General features: G+C 42.7%; 1 protein-coding gene across 1 annotated transcript in view; it reads right to left on the bottom strand.

Moving 5' to 3' along the window:
• Window positions 1-862, bottom strand: part of glrbb (glycine receptor, beta b) — a 151,876-nt gene extending 151,014 nt beyond the window's left edge. The window contains exon 1 of the mRNA XM_072254697.1: window positions 651-862. The gene's annotated coding sequence lies outside the window, so the exon portion shown is untranslated. The remainder of the gene's footprint in view (window positions 1-650) is intronic.
• Window positions 863-24,893: the final 24,031 nt, after the last annotated feature.

Here is a 24,893-nt window from a genome sequence, read left to right as displayed (position 1 = left end):
TAAATATGAAGAAGAGAAAATCTGCAGATGCCCGACATGTAAATATGAAGTTGTTTTGCTAAAGAAGCACAGATTATATTTAATACTGAGGATAAGTGTAACTGCATCATTTCTCAAATATTGTATACATTAAACAAAAAAATCCAAATATTAAACCTCATCTTGTCACAGTCCCGGGGACAGTTCCTGCACAACACGATCGTTTTCCAATCTGCTGTCTGTGGGGGAGGAGACTAGCAGAAGATTGTCCCAGCGCTGCCCGCAGTCTGTGGGGAATGAGACCGGCACAACGTTGTCCCAGGGCTGCCTGCAGTCTGTGGGGAATGAGCCCAGCAGAACATTGTCCCAGCGCTGCCTGCAGTCTGTGGGGACTGAAACCATCCCAATACTGTCCCAGCGCTGCCCGCAGTCTGTGGGGACTGAAACCATCACAATACTGTCCCAGGGCTGCCTGCAGTCTGTGGGGAGTGAGACCAGCACAATACTGTCCCACCACCGCCTGCATTCTATGGGGACCGAGACCATCACAAGCCTATTTAGCAGCAAGAGCTATGGCGCCTTGGACAGCTCCTCTCACTGCTCAGAGCGCAGACACCTCTGTGCGGCTGGATTTCGGAACAATATACTTATTTATGATTGTTTCTACTTACCCTGCATGTCTGCGTAATTTTAATTTAAGTAGATTTCGTTGGAGATCCCGGATTGTGCCTTGTGCTGGATGACGAGCGCTCGCCTTTCGCAGCACTGGCGCCGTCGCCACGACAGCTCCTGCCAGCTCACCGCGCCGCCGTCAGTCTTCCCTGCTGCGCCTTAACCACATCTGCCACTATTGTTATTATTTTGTTAAAATGTATTTTGTGGATGATACTGTCCCCCAAGATGGAGGAGCACTGTCTGCACTGGCTACATGCGCAGTGGGGACGTTACTAAATTATGGGGGGGGGGGTGATATAGTCACTGATCCTTCACCAACCATTCCTCTACATTACCTTCAGTCAAAGGGTTTTTAAAATCATATTCAAATACATAAAACCGACAGCAGTGTTGTCAAATGCTGATCAGCGGCTCCGAAATACTTCTTGCTATGCAGCGTTGCCCTTGGGACGTTTTATTATTATTTTTCCTCTTGCATGAATTCTTGACGCTAGAAGCAAAGTCGACACTAGCATTATTCATGATGTGTGAAGTCGTGAACGTATGATCCCTCGCACCATATAACACAGATAATATTGTCAGTATTATTAAAATATTTGCAGTCTTATTGCCCACGTCTTGCCTTAGCGCGGTTCTCCTGTCCCACAAACATTCTTAATGTCCTTAATAAGAATCAATTTTATCTGCATAACATTCTGCTCTGTCGTCATTTTTTAAAAGACCATACGTAGGGGAAACTGCAAATCCGTACAGTTCCTAAACAGTTACAGTTATTTTAGTCATGCGTCGAAATCTCAGCATCTCAATTATTTCAATGAAATCCAGTATCAGATAGGCTGTCTTGCAGCCAGATATCACAATTTCCTTTCCTGGTCCATCCATGTCCAAACATTTAGTACCTACATATGTCAATCTTGCCCTCACTTCTTTACGTGCTTTGTTATGGCTAAATATAAAATTAGTGAACTTATTTTAGTGCATTGTAACGTCGATATTGGATCCATCGGTGCTCAGTTTTCATGCACGTAATATGCTAAACGTTCAATACGCACTGGAAATGGCTTGCAAGTAAAATTGTGCCCATTCGGAAATTCATTTGGGCACCTCTATGCATATCTGACCGTTTTGCTGCGTCGATCACACATTTAATCACTTCACAACACACTCGTTTCATCTGTTACGACCAAAACCAATGTAAATTAAAACTTTTAGGTGAAATCTACTATATTTGTTAACACACAGAAATTTAAATGTCAGTTAGAGAGTCATTATGTAGTTACTGGTTCAGCACAGCATCTACCGGCTTCTGTTTTTAATGCTCAGGATATTCAAGATGCCATCACTGCTTCTTCCATCACTGTCTACAGCTATTTCATGCAACTCGCATAAATTCTGCTTCTTGCCTTCTCTCTCCCATGATTATGCTCAGTGGAAAGCGGCCATTCAAGGTAAGGAACTTGATTAACGCAGATCTTCACATGATGAGTGCCCCTCCTCCCCCCTCCCCCCCCCCCACACACACACACATACACACACGAAACTGCTGGGTTTCTCTTTTCCTCACCATGGTTGCATTTTAAGTGAAAACTTGGCAAAGATGCAGCTGCAACCCATTTTTGTGCAGCTACTGAAGGGAACAGCGCAAATCCTGCTCTAGCACAATGCTCAATCACTGGTGAACTTTGTGATATTTTTTCTCTGAAGGAACCCAATTACAGTACAAGTTATTGTTACGTGCTAAATTTTCAAAGTTCAAAGTGAATTTTATTGTCAAAGTACACATATGGCACTACATACAGCCCTGAGATTCATTTTCCTGCGGGCATACTCAGCAAATCGATAGAATAGTAACTATAACAATGAAAGATCAACCAGAGCACAGAAGACAACAAACTGTGCAAATGCAAATATAAATAAATAGTGATAAATAGTGTGGACATGAAATAATGAGTTAAGGAGTCCTTAAGCATGAGATCACTGATTGTAGGAACAGCTCAATGATGGGGCAAGTGATTGTACTTATCCCCCTTTATTCAAGAGCCTAATGGTTGAGGGATAGTAACTGTTCTTGAACCTAGTGGTGTGAATCCTGAGGCTCTTGTACCTTCTGTTTAGTGAGCACTTGTCGTGGCTGTAATGGAAGAGCTTACTGAGAGAGCAAGAGCAGGTCTTCACTGCTACAGCATGTATATTGACTGTAGCTGTAGGCTCTGTCACATGCAGTCACTTCCGACAGACGGTATCATATCAACATTAGAATATAAAAAGTAGAAAGATGAGTAGGCCATTCAGTCTTTTAGGCCTGCAGTGCCTTTCAATAAGATTATGGCTGATCCTTTACCCGTAGCATCTGTAAGTTTATTAACGATCTATTGTTCTGAGTAAAGATACTCAGTGACAAAGCCTTCACAGCCCCGAGAGCTACTGAATTTCAAAGATTCAGCAGTCTTCACAGAAGTTTATTCTTATCTCTATTCATAAGTTCACCTTCTAGTTTTCTGAATTCAAGTTCTATGTAATTGTAACAAGATATTTCCACATTCATATACAAATAAAGGCCAAGATACTATTTGTATTTCTAATTGCCTGTTTAAACTGCATATTAACTTTCATGATTTATAAGGTCCAAATCTTTCAATTACTCACTATTTAAACAATCTGTTGCTTTTCTATTTTATTTCTTCTAAAAGGGGCTACATCAGTCTTTTATTCTGCTCATTATTTTCCATTTGCTCTATTTGCTCCTATTCATTGAAGACTGGCATCAGTGATAATGGAGGTCCCTGGGGGAGGCTGATCCACGCGGTACATTTAGCTGGAAGTGATTAGCAATGCTTTGGTCTTGTCTCTTCTACTTCTCGTGACTTCACGTGGCCAAGTGGTTAAGACATTCGTCTAGTGATCTGCAGGTCACTAGTTCGAGCCTCAGCTGTAGTATCGCGTTTGTGTCCTTGAGCAAGGCACTTAACCACACATTGTTCTAGTGGCTGTGCGAGGAGTGGCACCCCACACAGACTTCCAATCTATGCCTTGTAAGGCAGGAAAATGCCGAACGCAGGCCTCTCATGGTCTGAGTCGACATTCCCTCCCCCTCCCCTCCCCTCCCTCCCACCTTCAATTGTTAATCGTTCATCAATATTTGTTATAGGATGTAGCAGAACTGCAGACATTTGAAAGGGCTCACTTACTGTATTAACATGGTACTCTACATTGAAACACTGTTTTTATCGTTTCTCTTAAAAATAGTTCTTTGTTATGGGGATGGTTTTCAAATGGAACAGAAAGCACAGAATTTGGGACATCACAAGAAACTGATCGTTTAGACTCTGTCACTTCTATAAAGCCACACATTTCTATATGACCTAGTTAAATGGAAAGGAAAACCAATAAAGATGTATAATAAATACCAAATCCAATGAGACAATTGATGTCCTTACAAAAGCTAAAAGTTACCCACTCTTTTTGTGGGCTTGATTTATAAAATGAAAATTCTTCATACGCATTTCCTGAAGTCAACCAAAACGGATAAATTAGTATTCATTAGATACTTATTGGTGGATTCAATGAAAAAGAATATTATCTGAGCTGTAAAATAGAACTATTAGAAACCTTAGGAACAGAATATTAACAACTTATGGCAAAGAAGGAGAACATTCTGTGATGGGTTGAATGTCCCATCTGTGCTAAAAGTTTATATAAATCTGTTTCTGTCTTTCTCATCCTTTTATGTAATAAGTTCAAGCTCCCTCTCTCTCTTTAACAAATGTGCATATATACTACACACACACCCACACACGCACACACACCCACACACACACACACACACACACCCATGTTGATATTTTGAAAATAACTTTACCGTTTGTCTCTTAGGAAAAAATTGCTTATGATAAGCACCTACAGCAACAAACTGGGTGTGTGTTGGAAGCACCAACCCCAACAGAGAAAATAGCTTTCCTCAGTAGTGTCACGGTTAGCACAACACCATTACAGTTCTGGGCGTTGGAGTTCAGAGTTCAATTCCAACATCATCTGTAAGGAGTTTGTACGTCCACCGGTGAGGACATGGGATTACCCTGGTTGCTCTGCTTTCCTCCCAGTCTAAAGACATAACGGTTAGTAAGTTAATTGGTCATTGTAAATTGTCCCGTGATGAGGCTAGAATTAAATCAGTGGGTTGCTGGCAGTCATGGCTCATTCGGTCTGAAGGTCCTATTCTCCATGGTATGTATCTCTAATTAAAATAAAGTAAAAGTAAATAAAGATCAGCATTTAGCCAAAATTGAAAATCTGACAAGTATCCAAATAGGTAAGCGACTTCTGAAATTTTACCATGCATTAATGTGCTATCTTAATCTGGCAATATGGTTGACAAAATGCCTTCTGAAAAGAATTGATATGTCAATTAATAACCATATCTTAAAAAAGAATAAAAATAAAGCTGGAAAGATAACAGAGGAATAGCGAGGTAGTGAACAGTCCATGAACTCATGAATACTATTACACTATCCCTCTTTTATACAGCTTATTAATTTTTTATTTTATTTTGTTAGAGTAATTTGTTATGGCTGAACTGTACTGTTGGAATGGTAGTTTAGTGGTTAACACAAAGCTTTACAGTATAGGTGACCTGGGTTCAATTCCTACTGCTGCTGTAAGGAGTTTGTATGTTCTCCCCATGACTGCATGGGTTTCCTCCAGATGCTCCAGTTTCCTCCCACAATCCAAACACATACATTTGGTATGTTAATTGGTCATTGAAAATTGTCCCAGGATAAGGCTTGGGTTAAATCAATGGTTGCTGGGAGGCATGGCTCGAAGGGCCAGAAGGGCCTATTCTACACTGTATGTCAATAAATAAATAAATAAACAACAAATTGCCAGCCTTATGTCAGTGACAATAAATCTAGTTCTGATTCTGATTCCAAAAGGTCATCATAAGTTCTGGCATGGTACAAATAAATCCAGTCCATTTTCCTTTGAAAAACCCTCCTCAAAAGCAACTTAGGATGTTGTCTAAATTGGGAAACCATTCCACCGCTTAGTCAAGCAATAACATTGCCTAGTTGTACACATCGTATCATATCTCCCTACAGACATCATCCGAGACTTCCCCAATGACATAGAATGGATATGCTTCATTCCACCTGCAGGGCAGACCCAAAGGAGATGATACCATAGAAGTAAAAGTCAGGATGAATTTGACCTAGACATCTTCAGCATTGATTCTGAATCCCATGTAGTTTCATGACATTAGGAAAGCATGGATAAAAATACCTCTTCCTAACTACCACCTACTGTCCTCTCTCAGATGATAAATCAATGCTGCTAATATTGAGCAGATCTTGGAGGAAGCAGTTAAAAGTGTTAAAAAATACAAGAATGTATTCTTTGAGGGACTTCAATGTCCATCATCAAAAGTGACTTGCATAGCACCACTGCTAACTGAACTTGCAAGTCCTGGTGGATATTGCTGCTAGGCTGCACTGGCAGAAAGTAAGTAGTGATTGCTGCAATATGAGTAGTAAAAACCTCTTTGATCTCACCCTCACCAACTTAAATGTTACAAATGCATTTTTTCAGTTTTGGGAAGTGACCATGCACAATTCCATGAAGGCAAAGCCAATTTCACAGTGAGAATATCATGCTTTCCGTAAGTAACATAACACTCAGAACAGATCCGACAGCTCAAAATCCAGACTAAAGCTTTCCTCCTGTTGGTGCTTGCTACTTAGTCTGAAGGGCTGAGTTTGGGTCAGGGTGGTTTTAAACATAATTATAAGTCCTCAGATATTATAGTAAAGTACTTAGGAAACAAATAAACTTAATATAGCTTTGTAGAAGGGATTTCTTGAAGAATCAGCATGGGCTGTGAATGGATGGTAACGGGTGAGTTTACTATAATTACCTGTACTGTGGCAGCATTTAAGGTGCCACATCAAATGATATTGCTGAAAATAACAGCTCATGGTATGGATCACATACTAGTCTGGGTGAAAGATGGACTGACTAACAGGACACAGAACAGAGATATAAATGGATCTTTTTATAGTAGGATGATTAGTCTGCCTGGGACCTCAAATGCAAAGGATTAGGAACTAGTCATAGTCATACTTTATTGATCCCGGGGGAAATTGGATTTTGTTACAGTGGCACCATAAATAATACATAGTAATAGAACCATAAATAGTTAAATAGTAATATGTAAATTATGCCAGTAAATTATGAATAAGTCCAGGACCAGCCTATTGGCTCAGGGTGTCTGACCCTCCAAGGGAGGAGTTGTAAAGTCTGATGGCCACAGGCAGGAGTGACTTCCTATGACGCTCTGTGCTGCATCTCGGTGGAATGAGTCTCTGGCTGTATGTACCCTTGTGCCCACCTAGTACATTATGTAGTGGATGGGAGACATTGACCAAGATGGCATGCAACTTAGACAGCATCCTCTTATCAGACAGCACCGTCAGAGAGTCCAGTTCCATCCCCACAACATCACTGGCCTTACCAATGAGTTTGTTGATTCTGTTGGTGTCTGCTACACTCAGCCTACTGCCCCAGCACACAACAGCAAACATGATAGCACTGGCCACCACAGACTTGTAGAACATCCTCAGCATCATCCGGCAGATGTTAAAGGACCTCAGTCTCCTCAGGAAATAGAAACGGCTTTGACCCTTCTTGTAGACAGCCTCAGAGTTCTTTGACCAGTCCAGTTTATTGTCAATTCATATCCCCAGGTCTTTGTAATCCTCCACCATGTCCACACTGACCCCCTGGATGGAAACAGGGGTCACCGGTACCTTAGCTCTCCTCAGGTCTACCACCAGCTCCTTAGTCTTTTTCACATTAAGTTGCAGATAATTCTGCTCACACCATGTGACAAAGTTTCCTACCGTAGCCCTGTACTCAGCCTCATCTCCCTTGCTGATGCATCCAACTATGGCAGAGTCATCTGAATACTTCTGAAGATGACAAGACTCTGTGCAGTACTTGAAGTCTGAGGTGTAAATGGTGAAGAGAAAGGGAGACAATCGAGACCCCTGTGGAGCTTCAGTGCTGCTGATCACTCTGTCAGACACACAGTGTTGCAAACACACGTACTGTGGTCTGCCAGTCAGGTAATCAAGAATCCATGTTATCAGGGAAGCATCCACCTGCATCGCTGTCAGCTTCTCCCCCAGCAGAGCAGGGCGGATGGTGTTGAACGCACTGGAGAAGTCAAAAACATGACCCTCACAGTGCTCGCTGGCTTGTCCAGGTGGGCGTAGACACAGTTCAGCAGGTAGATGATGGTATCCTCAACTCCTAGTCGGGGCTGGTAGGCGAACTGGAGGGGATCTAAGTGTGGCCTGACCATAGGCCGGAGCAGCTCCTGAACAAGTCTCTCCAGGGTCTTCATGATGTGGGAGGTCAATGCCACCGGTCTGTAGTCATTGAGGCCGCTGGGGCGCGGCGTCTTCGGCACAGGGACGAGGCAGGACGTCTTCCACAGTACAGGAACCCTCCGGAGCCTCAGGCTCAGGTTGAATACATGGTGAAGTACTCCACATAGCTGAGGGGCACAGGCTTTGAGCACCCAGGTACTGACACCATCCGGTCCTGCAGCCTTGCTTGGTTTGGGTTGGGTTGAACCTAAACCCCATGGAATTCCACTGGCAACAACTTAACATTCACTAGGAACCCATTGTCATTGAGTTTTGGCATTGCACTGGTTTTGGACACCATTTGCCACTTTCCATTGGATTCTATTTTATTTTTTTGACCGGTTTGTCATATAAGAACTTGTCAAAAGCCCAGTTAAAACTTATGTAGACTGCACTAATCTCACTGATTTCATTGATCGTCCATGTGGCCCCTTCAAAAAGTTTAACAAAATTGGCTATACACCAGCTTCCTTTAATGTCTGTCTTGACTGTCCTGGTTAATCTGTGTCTTCTCAAACGAAGTTTTCTGCTATCTCTCGCAAATGATTTCAGAAATGTCATAGTTTCCAAAGTTAAATGGATCGACTTGAAGTTACTAAATGTATCCCTTCCTTCCTTCATAAACAGTGATTCAAGATTAGCAGATATCCAGTCATCTGACATCACCCCATGTGCCCAAGAAAGTGAAAAATGATGTTGAGGCTCTGCAATTTCCTTATTACCTTATTTTTAACAGCATTGTCAATAGGCTTACTTACAAAGATGCTTAACCTCTTAATTCTTTCTTTTCTGCTCTCCTTATCCTACACAAAATTTCACATTTTTCTTCCTTAAAAACAATTCCAGCGTTATCTTATTTTGTGAAAACAGCCTAAAAGTATTCCTCCTTCTCCAAATCCTCTGCTTTCTCAAATGGGTTATGTTTTCAGTCCAGAGTATCTCCTACACTTTCTTTATTGTCCTGTTCTTTATGTATTTATGAACATCTTGGAATATTCTATGATGATACGTATTGTTGGATCTAAATGTTTAAGTTTTACTTTCTTTGCAGTTTAGCAACTAATTGTCTGCTTGTATTTTATGCAAATTTAATATGTCTCTAGTGGCTATACAAAATATAATTAGGAAAGCTCTGGATGCTTCTTTGTTCTGAATTAAGTCAATGAGCATTTTCTTATTGGTTAACTTGCTACTGCAGTAATGAATAAGTATTTTCTAATTGGTTAATTTTTTCCAGACATTTGAATGGAATTTTATATATCTTGGAGTATGAAAATAGCTGTTTTGTGCTAGGCGCCATTATCTGATTTAATCATAGCTTTCCCTGTCACTGTCTGGTCAGTACTAGTGGACTAGTCAGAAAAAATTTCAAATCCAGAACTTGTGGCAATCGTCCTGACAAAGTAGTATATTCAGTGCCTGAACAAAGGGAGTAAGAACTTCCTCTTAATGCTCCAATTTGTCTGAGAGAAAACTTCTGGCTTCTACATCATCGGATGGGAGTCAGGAGCGAGAAACTGCTATGTTGTTATTTTAAAAATAAGATCTGTAAAAAAGAAACACAAACCAGTAGAGCCACGTGCAAAACTGGGAGAGCACAGACTAAGTCCACAAGCCAATAAGAATTAAATTCATACAAGCGGTGAGCAAGGATTAAAATGTTACATTCGTATGAGCTACTGCAGTGCTTGAGAAAACTTACAGTAAATATGTATAAGCTAGTGTAGTCCCCTTGGCCAGCCTTAGGGTCGCTCAGCTCGCTGTCGTCTAGGGAAACAGCCCTTGGCCCTGCCAAACTGGGTAATAGTTTGTGTGGATGCTGTGTGATGTACCCCACCCCACCCAAATAACAGACAATACACCAGATACGATTAAATGATTTACAGTTTATAGATATTACCGGAACCATATAATTAATAGAGAATAAAATATAAAAGGAAAATAAAAGGCGCCACTCTTATCTAAGTTCAATCTCTTCGTGCACAAATAGTTGGAGCTAAGGACCCTCCTCCTTCACCCTGCGATCCCCTTGGAACACCTCGACCTGCCGCCTGTGACCAACAAAAGTGGTCGACCAGATGCTCCACACAAGTCTGTCTCCATCTCCTCGCCGAACATCCTGGACCTCGGACTCCTGCTCAGGGTCCGACCCCGTTAGCGGACTCACAGCACCTGATTCGTCTTCTGTCTCTCTCTCCCGCCTTCTCCCTAAAATCCCGCGCATCACACTAACTTACAGACACACGGAAGGAATAACATCTATCCTAATTGGTTTATTCACCCTCTTATCAGTAACATGATCCAAACAAACTGCTAGCGGGAGGACTTTCTCAGCAGTTAACATAACAAAGAAGCCAGTTCAATTATAACATAACAAAGAAGCCATTTTAATTAGACTACACAGTAACATAAAAGAAGAAACTTCTTACACTCTCCCCCCACCAAATAAAGTCATGTCCTCATGACTTCTAAATAACTTGCCAACCAGTCCTACAGACACAAAAGCCCATCCGGATACACACAGTGACATTGCTCCCCAAACAGTGGACTTTCCGCCCATCCATGGGTGCTACATAGGCCAAACTATCTGGGAGCTTCCTAATTCTCCGAGATCTCCGTACCCCTCACCTAAACCCTAAAGGCTCAGACACTACTAGGGATACCTTGGGTTTGCTTGCCAACTCCTCTCTCACTCGTGCCTCCACCAGAACTCGGAGCCCCCTGTCCCGTGTCCAGGGTCCTGCTTCTTTTCCTTCCCGGTCCTGCTGTAACTCAGACTGCCCACAGCTAGCCCTCCCCACTACACCTGACTCAGTGGGAGAAGGGCCAAAGGTCTCTTCCTCAATCACGGGGAAGTTAGCGAAAGGCAGCATGTACCACATGTCCAGCACATCATCCTTCGAACGAGTGTTCTTCCTCATTCCCTCGCTCGGTAGTCGACTGTACCTCTTCCTAGAGATGCTGCCTGGCCGACTTAGTTCACCAGCAACTTTGATGTGAGCTGCTGTTTGACTTCCTTCAAACTGAAGCATTTAGCTGGAGCTACCCCTTCAGCCTCCTGCAGTCGATGCGTCAGCTTCTTTGGGGACTCCTTCAACTCTCGCCACAGCCTCAGCAGTTCTGACTCCCGCTTCTTGGCCATCTCAATCTGGGATGCAATTACCCCACCATCTTCTTCCAGGTCAACTTACAGTTTTTCCACTTCACTTAAACTGTCGATAGTCACCTTCAGATTCCTTTCAAGCGTCCGCCTCCCTTCTCCGAGATCTGTCCTCCATTGCTTCACCTCCTCGGGAGTGTAGTCAAACTCCCCTCCCCGGGCTCTTGGTTTTCTGTTGGCCTTAGTCAGAACACTTCCTTGTTCTTCCCCAACCTGTAAGTCTTCCAATCTTTTCTGGATTAATTCATCAGTACATGACCGCAGAGTCGGCTCAGAATTCTGTTCCTCCTTCTCCACGTTGACGAGCGTGAATTCCAAGTCTGCAATGGTCGTCCTGCAAGAACGGCACTCTGTCTCCGGCCTGCATTTCTGAGCACTCAGTTCAGCGGGGCAAATCCCCTCTCTCCCCTATGTCTCATTCTAATTGACGACTTGGGTTTCCATCCCCCGGTCCACCACTGTCTGTTCCAACACCAAGAAGTTCAACTGGTATGTCGGGTCATTTTTCTCACATTGCACTAAACTCCTCCGACCAAAAATTCCTCCACATTTGACACTTTGCTTCTGTTTGGCATCTTTTCGGATCAGAAGGATCCTAGGGAACTAATAATGGCCGTCTGCTGCTCATCAGCTGCACTCCTCGGGATCTGGCAACATCCACTCCTCAGATCCAGCACATTAAACCACGTCGCATAATCCACCCACACGCTGCCTACATCTTCTACGGCACCGGTGTCCAGTCGCCGCGACCTCTCTCTCACTGAGGTGTCTTCAGTGGTCAACTCCCCTCCCTTGCGGTAGTTCGGAGCATCTACTAAGAGGGTCTCACCCTCAGCTACTTTCCCCAGGTTGTACCACAGCTGGGTCTCGTTTAAGTTCGGTACCGGCTCAAGGCTGCTACACACATCCTTAGAAGCAACTCGACATGCTGGTTGCCCAGTCAATTTCCCCATGAACTCCAGGGTCATTAACCAATCATCGTCTTCTGGATAACTACTGGCACTGGTACCCAAAGTCTCCGGTGCCCTTGCAGTTGTCAAGGATAAATGCTTCAGACACCGGTTGTAAAATGAACTGTACAACAACTTGATTTGTGCGCTGGGGTCGAGGATAGCTTTAGCATTGCTTCCCTCTATCCATAACGACACCCTGGGGCGTGGTCCCTCTAAACCTTCAGGAATAGGGTCTTCTCCTTTCGGAAGTTCATTGGTACATTGCTGGGAACGTGCTCCCCCAGAGACCCCAAGCCGTTCCCCCACTGGGCCTCCACTAAGTTTCCCAACACCTCTCTGATCAGCTGAACAACTGAAGGAGGGGCTGATCCCCTGAAATGATCCCCCGGCACTGCAAGCAATTTAACCACCCTTCTAGCCAGAGAAGATACACTGAAAACTTTCCCCCCTCTTTCAAATAACTGACAGCTGTCACTACGGTGTAAGTGAACCTGACAGCTCTAACACCGTCACCAGCCCGCCTACTCAAACTTTCAACCAATCCCTGTTGCTCTCCCTCAACCGAGCACTGCCACTCATCTAACAACTGAGAGATCCGCTCCACCCACGTCTCGCATGCCTCCGCCTCTCTTGGGGTGGACACTATCACAAACGCCAGGTGGAGCCTGCCAGAGCTAGAACATTTATTCGCAGACATTACCTCCGAATCAGACCACTCTTTCCTTTCTCTCCCAACAACATGGACAGCCCCGAGTCCCACCCCAAACTCGTCAATGCTAGTCTGAACTTGAACAAAGGCCTCACCCACCACGCATGCAGAAATAACCAGCAAATAACCCACTGAGACACCGATTACTGATTTAAACAGGGCAACCACACAGCATACCACTAGATCCAATCCCAGACGAGCCCCCAAATATAGCACCCCGGCCAGCCTCAGCATCGCTCAGCTCGCTGTCGTCTAGGGAAACAGCCCTTGGCCCTGCCAAACTGGGTAACTGTTTGTGTGGATGCTGTGTGATGTACCCCACCCCGCCCAAATAACAGACAATACACCAGATACGATTAAATGATTTACAGTTTATAGATATTACTGGAACCATATAATTAATAGACAATAAAATATAAAAGGAAAATAAAAGGCGCCACACTTATCAAAGTTCAATCTCTTGGTGCACATACAGTTGGAGCTCAGGACCCTACTTCTTCACCCTGTGATCCCCTCAGACCACCTTGACCTGCCGCCTGGGACCAACAACGGTGGTCGACCAGATGCTCCACATGAGTCCATCTCCATCTCCGCTCCTTGCCGACCACCCTGGATCTCAGACTCCTGCTTGGGGTCTGACCCCACTAGCTGACTCACAGCACCTGGTCCATCCTCTGTCTCTCTCTCTCTGCTTCTCCCTAAAAACCCATGCATCACTCTAACTTACAGACACACAGAAGGAATAACATCTATCCTAATTGGTTTATTCATCCTCTTATCAGTAACATGGTCCAAACAAACTGCTAGCGGGAGGACGTTCTCAGCAGTTAACATAACAAAGAAGCCATTTCAATTAGACTACGCAGTAACATAAAAGAAGAAACACCTTACACTAGCAGAGCATGGGGAAAAAAGACTAAGTTAGGAATGCAGTACAGCCTAATAAAATTTCAGTTGCAAATCATTAAATTTAGAGATCACGGTCAAAGTAATAGAAGGTAAGTATGAATTAATATCGAATCAAAACAATGCCCAAAGTCATGAAACCTCCATCCTCCAAGGGTCACAAAGTGAATCTAGACAAGGCACAATTACAACAAGAGGAAGCAAGAGGAAGAAAAACTAAAAGAAGATATGAGGTCACCTTGGCAAGTAAGGTGAAAATAAATCCCAAGGGTTTCTACCATTATACTAATAGCAAAAGGATAGTGAGGGATAAAATTGGTCCCTTAGAGAATCAGAGTGGATAGTTATGTGTGGAGCCAAAAGAGATGGGGGAGATTCTGAACAATTTCTTTTCTTCGGTATTCACTAAGGAGAAGGATATTGAATTGTGTAAGATAAGGGAACAGGTAGGGAAGTTATGGAAACTATGATGATTAAAGAAGAGGAAGTACTGGAGCTTTTAAGGAATATAAGAGTGGATAAGTCTCTGGGTCCTGACAGGATATTCCCTAGGACCTTGAGGGAAGTTAGTGTGGAAATAGCAAAGGCTCTGACAGAAATATTTCAAATGTCATTAGAAACGGGGATGGTGCCGGAGGATTGGCGTATTGCTCATGTTGTTCCATTGTTTAAAAAGGGTTCTAAGAGTAAACCTAGCAATTATCGGCCTGTGAGTTTGATGTCAGTTGTGGGTAAATTGATGGAAAGTATTCTTAGAAATGGTATATATAATTATCTGGATAGACAGGGTCTGATCAGGAACAGTCAACATGGATTTGTGCGTGGAAGGTCATGTTTGTCAAATCTTATTGCATTTTTTGAAGAGGTTACTAGGAAAGTTGACGAGGGTAAGGCGGTGGATGTTCTCTATATGGACTTCAGTAAGGCTTTTGACAAGGTCCCACACAGAAGGTTGGTTAGGAAGGTTCAATCATTGGGTATTAATATTGAAGTAGTAAAATGGATTCAGCAGTGGCTGGATAGGAGACGCCAGAGAGTGGTGGTGGATAACTGTTTGTCAAGATTGGAGGCCGGTGACTAGTGGTGTGCCTCAGGGATCTGTATTGGGTCCAATGTTATTTGTCATATACATTAATGATCTGGATGATGGGGTGGTAAATTGGATGAGTAAGTATGCAGATGATACTCAGATAGGTGGAGTTGTGGATAATGAAGTAGGTTTTAAAAGCTTGCAGAGAGGTTTAGGCCAGTTAGAAGAGTGGGCTGAAAGATGGCAGATGGAGTTTAATACTGATAAATGTGAGGTGTTACATTTTGGAAGGACTAATCAAAATAGGACATACATGGTAAATGGTAGGGCATGGAAGAATGCAGTAGAACAGAGGAATCTAGGAATAATGGTGCATAGTTCCCTGAAGGTGGAATCTCATGTGGATAGGGTGGTGAAGAAAGCTTTTGGTATGCTGGCTTTTATAAATCAGAGCATTGAGTATAGGAGTTGGGATGTAATGTTGAAATTGTACAAGGCATTGGTGAGGCCAAATTTGGAGTATTGTGTACAGTTTTGGTCACCGAATTATAGGAAAGATGTCAACAAAATAGAGAGAGTACAGAGAAGATTTTCTAGAATGTTACCTGGGTTCGTCACCTAAGTTACAGAGAAAGGCTGAACAAGTTGGGTCTTTATTCTTTGGAATATAGAAGGTTGAGGGGGGACTTGACAGAGGTATTTAAAATTATGAGGGGGATAGATAGAGTTGACATGGATAGGCTTTTTCCATTGAGAGTGGGGGAGATTCAAACAAGAGGACATGAGTTGAGAGTTAAAGGGCAAAAGTTTAGGGGTAACATGAGGGGGAACTTCTTTACTCAGAGAGTGGTAGATGTGTGGAACGAGCTTCCAGCAGAAGTGGTTGAGGCAAGGTTCAATGTTGTTGTTTAAAGTTAAATTGGACAGCTATATGGACAGGAAAGGAATGGAGGGTTATGGGCTGAATGCAGGTCCATGAAACTAGGTGAGAGTAAGAGTTCAGCACAGACTAGAAGGGCCGAGATGGCCTGTTTCCATGCTGTAATTGTTATACGGTTATATGGTTAATTTACTTGGGACAAAACAAAATCCCCAAAATAAATGGGAAATCACTGAGGATTGTGTAAAAGCCATTAAGTCAGCAAAGCTTTATACAACAGTTCAGCAACTCCAGTTATTATGTGGATTGTACAATTGCCCAACCACTCAACAGTCTGCTGAAAGGCAGTAAGTGCTCAGATGGTCCTGTGACTCTTAATGAAGAACAGCTGGAAGTATTTCAATCTTTTAAGATGGCATTGTGTATTGCACCTGTATTAGAAATTCGATACAGGTAAACCATTTACCCTGTAATTTGATGAGAAACATTGCTACATGATGGCAGTCTTAACTCAAGAAGATGGAGACTTACAGCGTTCTGATGATTATTACTCTACCAAATTGGATAATGTAGCATTAGGATGGGATCCCTGTTTACATGCAGTGCTGGCAACCTATCTGGCAGTCATGGCTGTTTCTATCATCGTGCTTGATCAGACTTTAAACTTTGGATGGCTACACTCTGTACACAATTTACTGACTATGAATAAGGTCTCTCAAGTAACAACTGCTTAGTGGTCAAGTGTATACTGTTCTGGAGGCACCTAATACCATTCAACAAGCAAGCTCGGTGAATGCAGCTACACATTTCCGTTGGACATGGAAGACTCTGATAACCATGACTGTGCAAGGACAATAGTATGCCATGAAGATGCAAATTATTACGGAGAACTGCCTTTATCAAACACAGATCTGACTCTCTATACCAATGGCTCCTCAACGACGGAGAGAGGAATTTGAACAGCTTGATGGACTGTTGTTTCTGAAACTGAAGTGCTGCCATCAGGAAACAGGGCTCCTGGTATCTCTTTGCAACAAGCAGAACTGAAAGCTTTGACTGAAGCCTGTAAGTTGGCAGGAGGAAGATCAGCTAATTTCCACACAGAATCTCAATATGCTTTTGGAGTTGTTTGTGATTTTGGAAACTTATGGAGACAAAGAGGATTTCTTACAGCTGTAGGAACCCCAATCATAGACTGGTAGCTCTAATTATGTTGCTTCCTTATTGGCACAGCAGATACGCTCCCTGGGACAAATTGGAGTGGAAAAAATGATCAACAGATTCTCCCAGTGGTAGTGGAATCGAAAGTTCAGGACAGAAGTTCAACAAATATTTGAAAGATGCATGACATACTAGAAAATAAATCCTGGAACAATGGAAACTTTTCTACAATCAAGTGCTTCTGCCCCACCTGGTCCATTTTTATACTTATGAGTGGACTCCATTTCTTTACAAAAGTGTCAGGGATTCTCAGATGTACTGGTAATAGTGGATAAGTTTTCAGAATGGGTGGAAACAATCCCAGCAAGGAAAGCCACTGCCACACACGCAGGCAAAACTCTGATCAAGGACTATATTCCCAGATGTGGATTGCCACGTCACATTGACTCTGACCAAGGAACACAATCAACTGGGAATGTTTGCCAGGAATTATGTCGACTGATGAACATGGAATGGTCTTTTCATTGTTCACATCAACCAGAGTCATCAGGACAAGTCAAACGAATGAATGGGACCATCAAGCAATGACTAACTAAGTATTGCGGTAAAGACATACTGTACTATGGCCTACGGCTCTTCCTATGTCTTATGTTGCATCAGTGAAACCCCAAACAAGTAAACTAAGCTAAGTCCATTCAAGTTAATAACAAAGTGATCTATGTCACTGCTGGGATCCCTGGACCTCTGAGATGCTGATATACACGTTATGGCAGACAGTTTCGTTAACTATTGTGTGAAATTAACCCAAGCTGTCCAGTCTGCTTCTCAACAGGTTTCTGCCACTTGGAGTGATCCAGTAGAAGGAGGACACGCCCTGATTCCCAGTGAGTGGGTCCTGAATAAGAAACCGCATCAGGAAGCACTGGGAGCTGGATAGGAAGGTCCTTATCAAGTGTTGTTAATTACCAACTCGGCTGTGAAAGTAGAAGGTAAAAGTAAGTGGATACTTGCCAGCCACTGCAAGCAAACTAAAGTGGCACCAATAAGCTCAACAAGCACTGTGTTAACGTCTTAGTAACCCCTGACCCAGTGCCTGCATTGCTGGGTTACAGTGAGCAAATCACCGACCAGCCAGAAGACTTCAAGCAAATCGGACAATTACTGGACTTTATGAAGTTTATTTTAATATTATTTGTTGTTGTTATATTTTTGCCAATTTTCCCTAGTCATAATGTATACTTGCGAGTATCACACGAATTTGCTGATGCTGTTAATTACGCTAGCTGTTCGGTATGCCATTACACAGCCCTGTGCAAAAGTCTTAGGCACATATATTTATGATATATAGCTAGAATACCTAAGACTTTTGCACAGTACTGTTTTTGTCAACGTGGAGTGGAGAGTAAGCTCGTAAATCTGGCAGGAACAAAAGATGCTGGGGATGGTGAGAGTAGAGTTCCGTGGGAAGGGTGTGGGACAGGTGGCAAAGAAGAAATGCTGGGGCAAAGGGTGGTGTGGATGCAGACACAACCTGCCAGAATGTCTCTCTGGTCACCACTCACATGTGTCATGAAATTTTGTTTTTTTTGTGGCAGCAGTACAGTGCATTATATAAAAATACTACAGTACTGTGTGAAGGTCTTAGGCACCCTAGTTATACTGTATATATGTTCATAAGACTTTTGCAGTACTGTATACCACACAGTTCAAAATATTCACCAATGCTAGGCATTCCTGCAGATCCAGAACAAACATGTGCCCTCTTTATTCAAGATTCCATTGACATTATATCTATGATTCCTTACTCTCAATGGAGTCATAAATATACGATGGTCATGCCCCCCAACGTATCATCTTAAAATGGATCATTTATGTAAATACAATCAGCATGATTTAGGTACTGACCATATTCATCTCAATATCTACATCTAATGTTCATGACAAAGCTACTAAATCTTCACACATGTTCATTGTAAAAGCTACCTTTTGCTTAAGTTCAGAAGGTACCATTCCAGTAGATCATAGTTTATGCAATTACACTTCACATTGTCCAAAATGGGGTAATGACTCTGGAATTTTCAATGACACTCTGAAAATTATTACAACTCAATGAATCTCCTGTCAAGTAATAAGAAGTGGTCTAAGTTTGTGGAACATTATGTACTTTAAGTGTGGAAAAGGAGTCTACACTTCCCTTCCATGCAATTAGTTAGATCTTGTTATTTAGAGTATGTTTTCCTGCCATGGGACATACACACATCTTACCTTTACCTCCTGAGTCCAGAAATAAATGAGACATTTCAGAAGGAGATTGCTTTGCATCAATTTTGTTCCCATTTTATGGTGTTGAAAGGAATATAAGGGAGATTAAAAATGTTGCTGTGGCCTCAGAAAGAGTACGCGACGGCACTTGGTCCATGTTTCACCACACCCTTCCTGAAGTCAATGTCCTGCTCTTTTGTTTTGCTGACATTGTGGAAAAAGGTATTGTCATGACCCCATGTTACTAAGTTCTCTAACCCCTTCCTGACACATTGTTATTTGAGATATAACCCACTACGGTGATATCATCTGCAATCTAGTAGATAGAGTTAAAGCAGAATTTGGCCACACAGCTGTGAGTGTACAGGAAGTAGAGCAGGATGCAATATTGTGGATAACCAGTGTTTAGGGTAATCAGAGCAGAGATGTTGCTGACTGTCCTTACAGATTGTGGTCTGCTGGGCAGGAAGTCAAGGATCCAATTGCAAAGGGATGTGTTGACTCCTAGGGTCTGAAGTTTGGAGATCTTTGCTGGGAATTATAGTATTGAAGGCAGAGCTGTGGTCAATGTTGTAGCGTGGATGAAATCACTGGAGAGACAGAGTCACTGGTAGATACAAAACAGCTTCTTTATTCCACACAACAAGGTACAGCAGGCATCATATGGACGGAGACGCTTTCCGTAGAAAGGTCTGCTAGCTCAACGTGGGCTCGATATTTATATGCTAAACACAAAGGCAATCGCTACTTAAAAAGTTATAGACAATGCATAGACAATGCTTCCTATTGAAGCTACATACAAAATATCACACCATCCTTTCCTTCTGACACCAACATGTCTGGGTTGGTATCCACAGCCTTTAGGAATGTAAGTTAAGTCTACGATACATTTATATGGCATTTTACATGCTAACATAGAAGACAATTAATATTTATAAAGTATAGATAATACTGTCTTCGAAACTACAGCATCAGGTCAAACTACGGCACCAGAAGCATCTGGTATTCACACCATTTTAGGAAGTGCATTGTTGTGGACTCAATCCACAGTACTTTGTCAAATAGAAATCTGGTGGCCAAAGTCATTTAAGTGTAAACAAATCATCTACCCAAAAAAATTCACTCTAACAGTCAATAAACAGACAGCTGACCTAGTGCCTTTACTATCTAGATTCTCCATCGATGAGTGTAAGTACAAGAAGATGGCATTCACTGTTGATCTGTTTCAGTGGTGTCAAGCTGCAGTGGGCCAAGGTTATCTGGAAAGCTGGAGTTCATGCGTGCCATGACCAGTCTCTCAAAGTACTTCATGACGGTTGATGTCAGAGCCACTGGGTGGTAGTTGTTAAGGCACGTTATATTGCCTTTTTTAGGTACCAGAATGACAGTGGTCTTCTTAACATAGGTGGGAACCACAGGTTGATCCAGGGAAGGGTTAAGAGTGTCTACAAATACCCCTGCTAGTTGATCTGTGCAGGATTTAAGGACACATGGAACACCATCCAAGCCAGATATTTTCTGTGGGTTCACTATGTGGGAGACTGATCTTACTTCAGCAAAGATGACTCTGGATTCAGGTGCACTACAGGCTGTTGAGTTGGGTGTTGACATCTCAATTCCCCTCTGCTCAAAATGTGCATAGAATGCATTAAGCTCTTCGGGAAGGGATGTGCTGTTGCTGGCAATGTTGCCCAACTGTGCTTTGTAGACCTTTATAGCCCTGTGATAGCTGATGTCACAGGGGACTTGACATTGGACTAGTACAAACTCTTAGGATCTCTGAGACCTTTGTGAAGGTCATACCTTGATTCCCTGTGAAAGTCAAGCTCCTGATTTGAATGCAATGTGGTAACCACAGACTTTTCTACAGTGGAAATTACATCCTCAATGCTCCTTTGAGAGATCATGAATGAAAAATTCTCGTTAGTCACTGGAAATGTTACAAGCTGTCAAGGAGGCTTTCAGTAAATTCTTGAATCTTTTCCTCTGTCGACTAGTAATCTCTTCCTGTAACAGAACTTAGAGTAAAGTGTCGGTTTTGGGAATCTAGCAAAAAGCATTCACGTAACATGGTCCACCTAATAGAGCCAAACAAGTATAGTTAGGGCTTAATTCTGATGATATTGGCCAATAAAAGACAGGTGTTGGTAACTTTCCAATGACTTGACATACCTTTAGGTCTTCAAAGGATATAGGAGGATGGGGATCACTGCTGCATGGTTAGTCATGAGTTTTATGTCATGTCTAAGGTCTTAATCATAATATATCCTTTTTCTTAATTGACCAAAAACATTAATGACAGATTTAGAATCGGATTCAGTTATTTATCACAAGGATATTGAAGCATACAGTAAAATATGTTGTTTGTGTTAATAACCATCACAGCCATCACCACACATTCCAGCAGCAAGATAGCATGGACGCAATGTTCAGCAGATTAACACAATCAAGAACAGCGAAGCAATCCCCTTTCCTCCCCTCCATTCCCCTACCCACTCGCACACACAAGTAGTCCCCCAACCCCAGAACAGGCTGCCTCTGGACTGCCAGAATCGAGTGGACATGCAGACTTATAAGCATTAGGGTTCCAACATCCCTGGTGGATTTGCAGACTCTTAGTGCCAGGCTTTCTCCATCAAGCCTCAATTTCTGAATTTACAATTGACTTCAATCTTTGAGTGTCCACCCAAGGACTTATGGATGACAGAATGTTGAACTCCAGATTTGTTGGCTTGCTTACCCAGGGGATCACTGGCCCTCATGCCCCCTGTCCGCATGGTCCTCACTCCCAGGATCCAGCAGCCTGGAGGGACCTCCTTGACCTGGGCGGGGGGTGATGGTGCCACCAGCCTTCATTTCATTGGTCTTCACCCACAGTACTTGTTACTCACCATTCATCCACAGAAATCCTTTGTCACACATCCATGTCGCCAGCCTTCAACTGTGGAGCATGGACTGGAGGCATGGGGTGCGGCCTGACCTCTAACTTCCCTTCATTCCTGTCTCTAAACCCTAACCTAACTCAGATCGACCTTTCCCGTGCTAAAAACCACCCCAATAAACCTAAAAAAAATCAAGTACGAGCCATGACCCCAACAGAGACCACTGCTCAGCGCCATCTTGAATTGGAATGTTATTGCATTTTCCCTTAATCTTTCTTGCACTTCACATTCAACAAGTTTCCCACAAGAGTTGACTGAAACATGCCTTCACTAAGAGGTAGCTTCCAAGATATGAGAAATGGTCCTAATTTCTAAAGTCTCACCATGAACTATGACTGCCAGAGACTAGAGTTGTGCACTGCAATGTGGTTGCAGGGAGCAGCACCAATAGCCTCTCTCAGCTTACTGAACCCTTTGGTTCAAAACCTTTAAGAGGGACTGTGAAATAATTGCCTTTAATTACCTGACCATGGGATCTTTTCACCATTTTAACATTTGCTTCATGATAGCATTGAAACCATGACCAAACCAATAGCTCTACAATAATTTTAATGGAGACCAGGCTGTGCTACTGCCCTGACATTTTCTTTATCATTCTTGTGGAAATATTCCACCCTCACATTCCCAGTGGAAAAATAGCTAAGAATGGCTACATTACAGAACCCCAGTAGTTGAGCTACAATATGAAGACAATACTTTTGTTGGCAGCTAAGCTCCAAACCACCACTGACTCATTTATTGACTCATTCACCGACTATATGAAAGTAATGGCCTCATAATCCAAATAGGAATGTTGCTCATACAAGTTCATTGAATAAAGCAATCTCGTGCTTCATTGGTCTCTCAAATAGCCACATTCTTTTAGATTCAAGGCTACGCCCTGTCTAGCCAAAATGCAAAAACACTCCCCACTTTCTTTGGTGAAGCCCCCTCACCTTCTAGCTTATACTCCTACCTCTTCTCCCACCTTCTAATTCAGGCTTCCTCCTCCTTCCTTTTCAGTCCTGATGAAGGTCTTGGCTTGAAATGTCAACTCTTTATTCATTTCCATTGATGCTGCCTGACCTGCTGATTTCCTCCAGCATTTTGTCTGCTAAATGACTTTGCTTTCCTCCTTTTGGCCCTTGTTTCCCTACTAATCCTATCACGTTCAAACTCTTATTCATCTGAAATTACTATCTGATTCACATTTCCTACCAAGCTTGTTTAAACCTTCATGATCATAAACCTCCCTATAAGGATATCAGTCCTATTTCATTTGGACGCAACTCACACTCGTAAAAGGGAACCACAATTGATCCCAAAGGCCCATGAATCTGAATCTTTCTTTCCTATACTTCATCTTCAAAAATACATTCATTTTTATTTCCTACGTCTCCAAATATTGGCTTTAGCACCATTAGTAACCCTTAGATTGCATCTGTTAAGATGCAACTTTTAATCTCTAACTCTCAATATTCTGCCTGGAGTACTTCATTATCCTTTCTGCCTTTGTCATTGATAGTACTGTGACCAATATCATCAGGCTGTTCATTCTCCCTTGCTAAAATGGTTTGGCATTCTCTTATATCCTAGGATCAAAGATCGGGGATCAAGGTCAATTTAATAAATTTTATTTGTGATATACATTCATTTGTATTAGGACTTCGATGTGATGTGTTGCCACGACATGCAACAAAAACAACAACATTCAACAACAGGTGGAGGAACGACAGCGTATATTCTGTCTGGGTAGCCTCAAACCTGATGGCATGAGTATTTCTCCTTCCAGAAAAAGAAAATTCCGTCCCTCTCCCTCCTTCTTCAATTCCACCCTCTGGCCTTTTACCTTTTCTCACCTGCCTATCATGTACCTTATCACTTACCACTCACCTGCCTCTTCCCTTTCTCCAGTGGTCCATTCTCCTGTGCTATCCAATGACTTCTTCTCCAGCACTTTGCCTTTCCCACCCATCTGGCTTCCACTATCACCTACTAGCTATCCCTCCACGTTTTTATTCTGGCATCTTCCCTCTTTTTTTTCAGTCCTGAAGAAGGGTCTCGGTCCAAAACATTAATTGTTTATTCTTTTCCATAGACGCTGCCTGACTTGTTGAGTTCCTCCAAAATATTGAGTGGGTGTTGCTTTGGATTTCCAGCATCTGCAGACCTTTCTCCTGGTCAACATTCAACAATTATAAGAATAAAGAATTACACGAATAACTGGAGGACCGCAATCTCTGTGGATTGGTGATAATATCTCCCCCTCACTGGCTATCAACACTGGTGCACCTCAGGGGTGTGTGCTTAGCCCACTGCTCTGCTCTCTCTATACTGTGTGGTTAGGCATCTGTAAATTTGCTGATGATACAACCATTGTTAGTAGAATTTCAGATGGAGATGAGAGGGCGTACAGGAGTGAGATATGTCAACTAGTGGAGTGGTGTCGCAGCAACAACCTGGCACTCAACGTCAGTAAGACGAAAGAGCTGATTGTGGACTTCAGGAAGGGTAAGACGAAGGAACACATACCAATCTTCATAGAGGGATCAGAAATGGAGAGACGGAGCAATTTCTAGTCCCTGGATATCAAGATCTCTGAGGACCTAACCTGGTCCCAACATATTGATGCAGATTTAAAGAAGGCAAGACAGCTACTACACTTCATTAGGAGTTTGAAGAGATTTGGTATGTCAACAAATACACTTAAGAACTTCTATAGTCGTACCGTGGAGAGCATTCTGACAGGCTACATCACTGTCTGGTATAGAGGGGCTACTGCACAGGACTGAAAGAAGCTGCAGGGGGTTGTAAATTTAGTCGTCTCCATCTT

This window comes from Mobula birostris, chromosome 4, assembly GCF_030028105.1.
Source record: "Mobula birostris isolate sMobBir1 chromosome 4, sMobBir1.hap1, whole genome shotgun sequence".
Classification (NCBI taxonomy): Eukaryota; Metazoa; Chordata; class Chondrichthyes; order Myliobatiformes; family Myliobatidae; genus Mobula; species Mobula birostris.
This window is presented reverse-complemented; position numbering and strand designations above follow the sequence as displayed.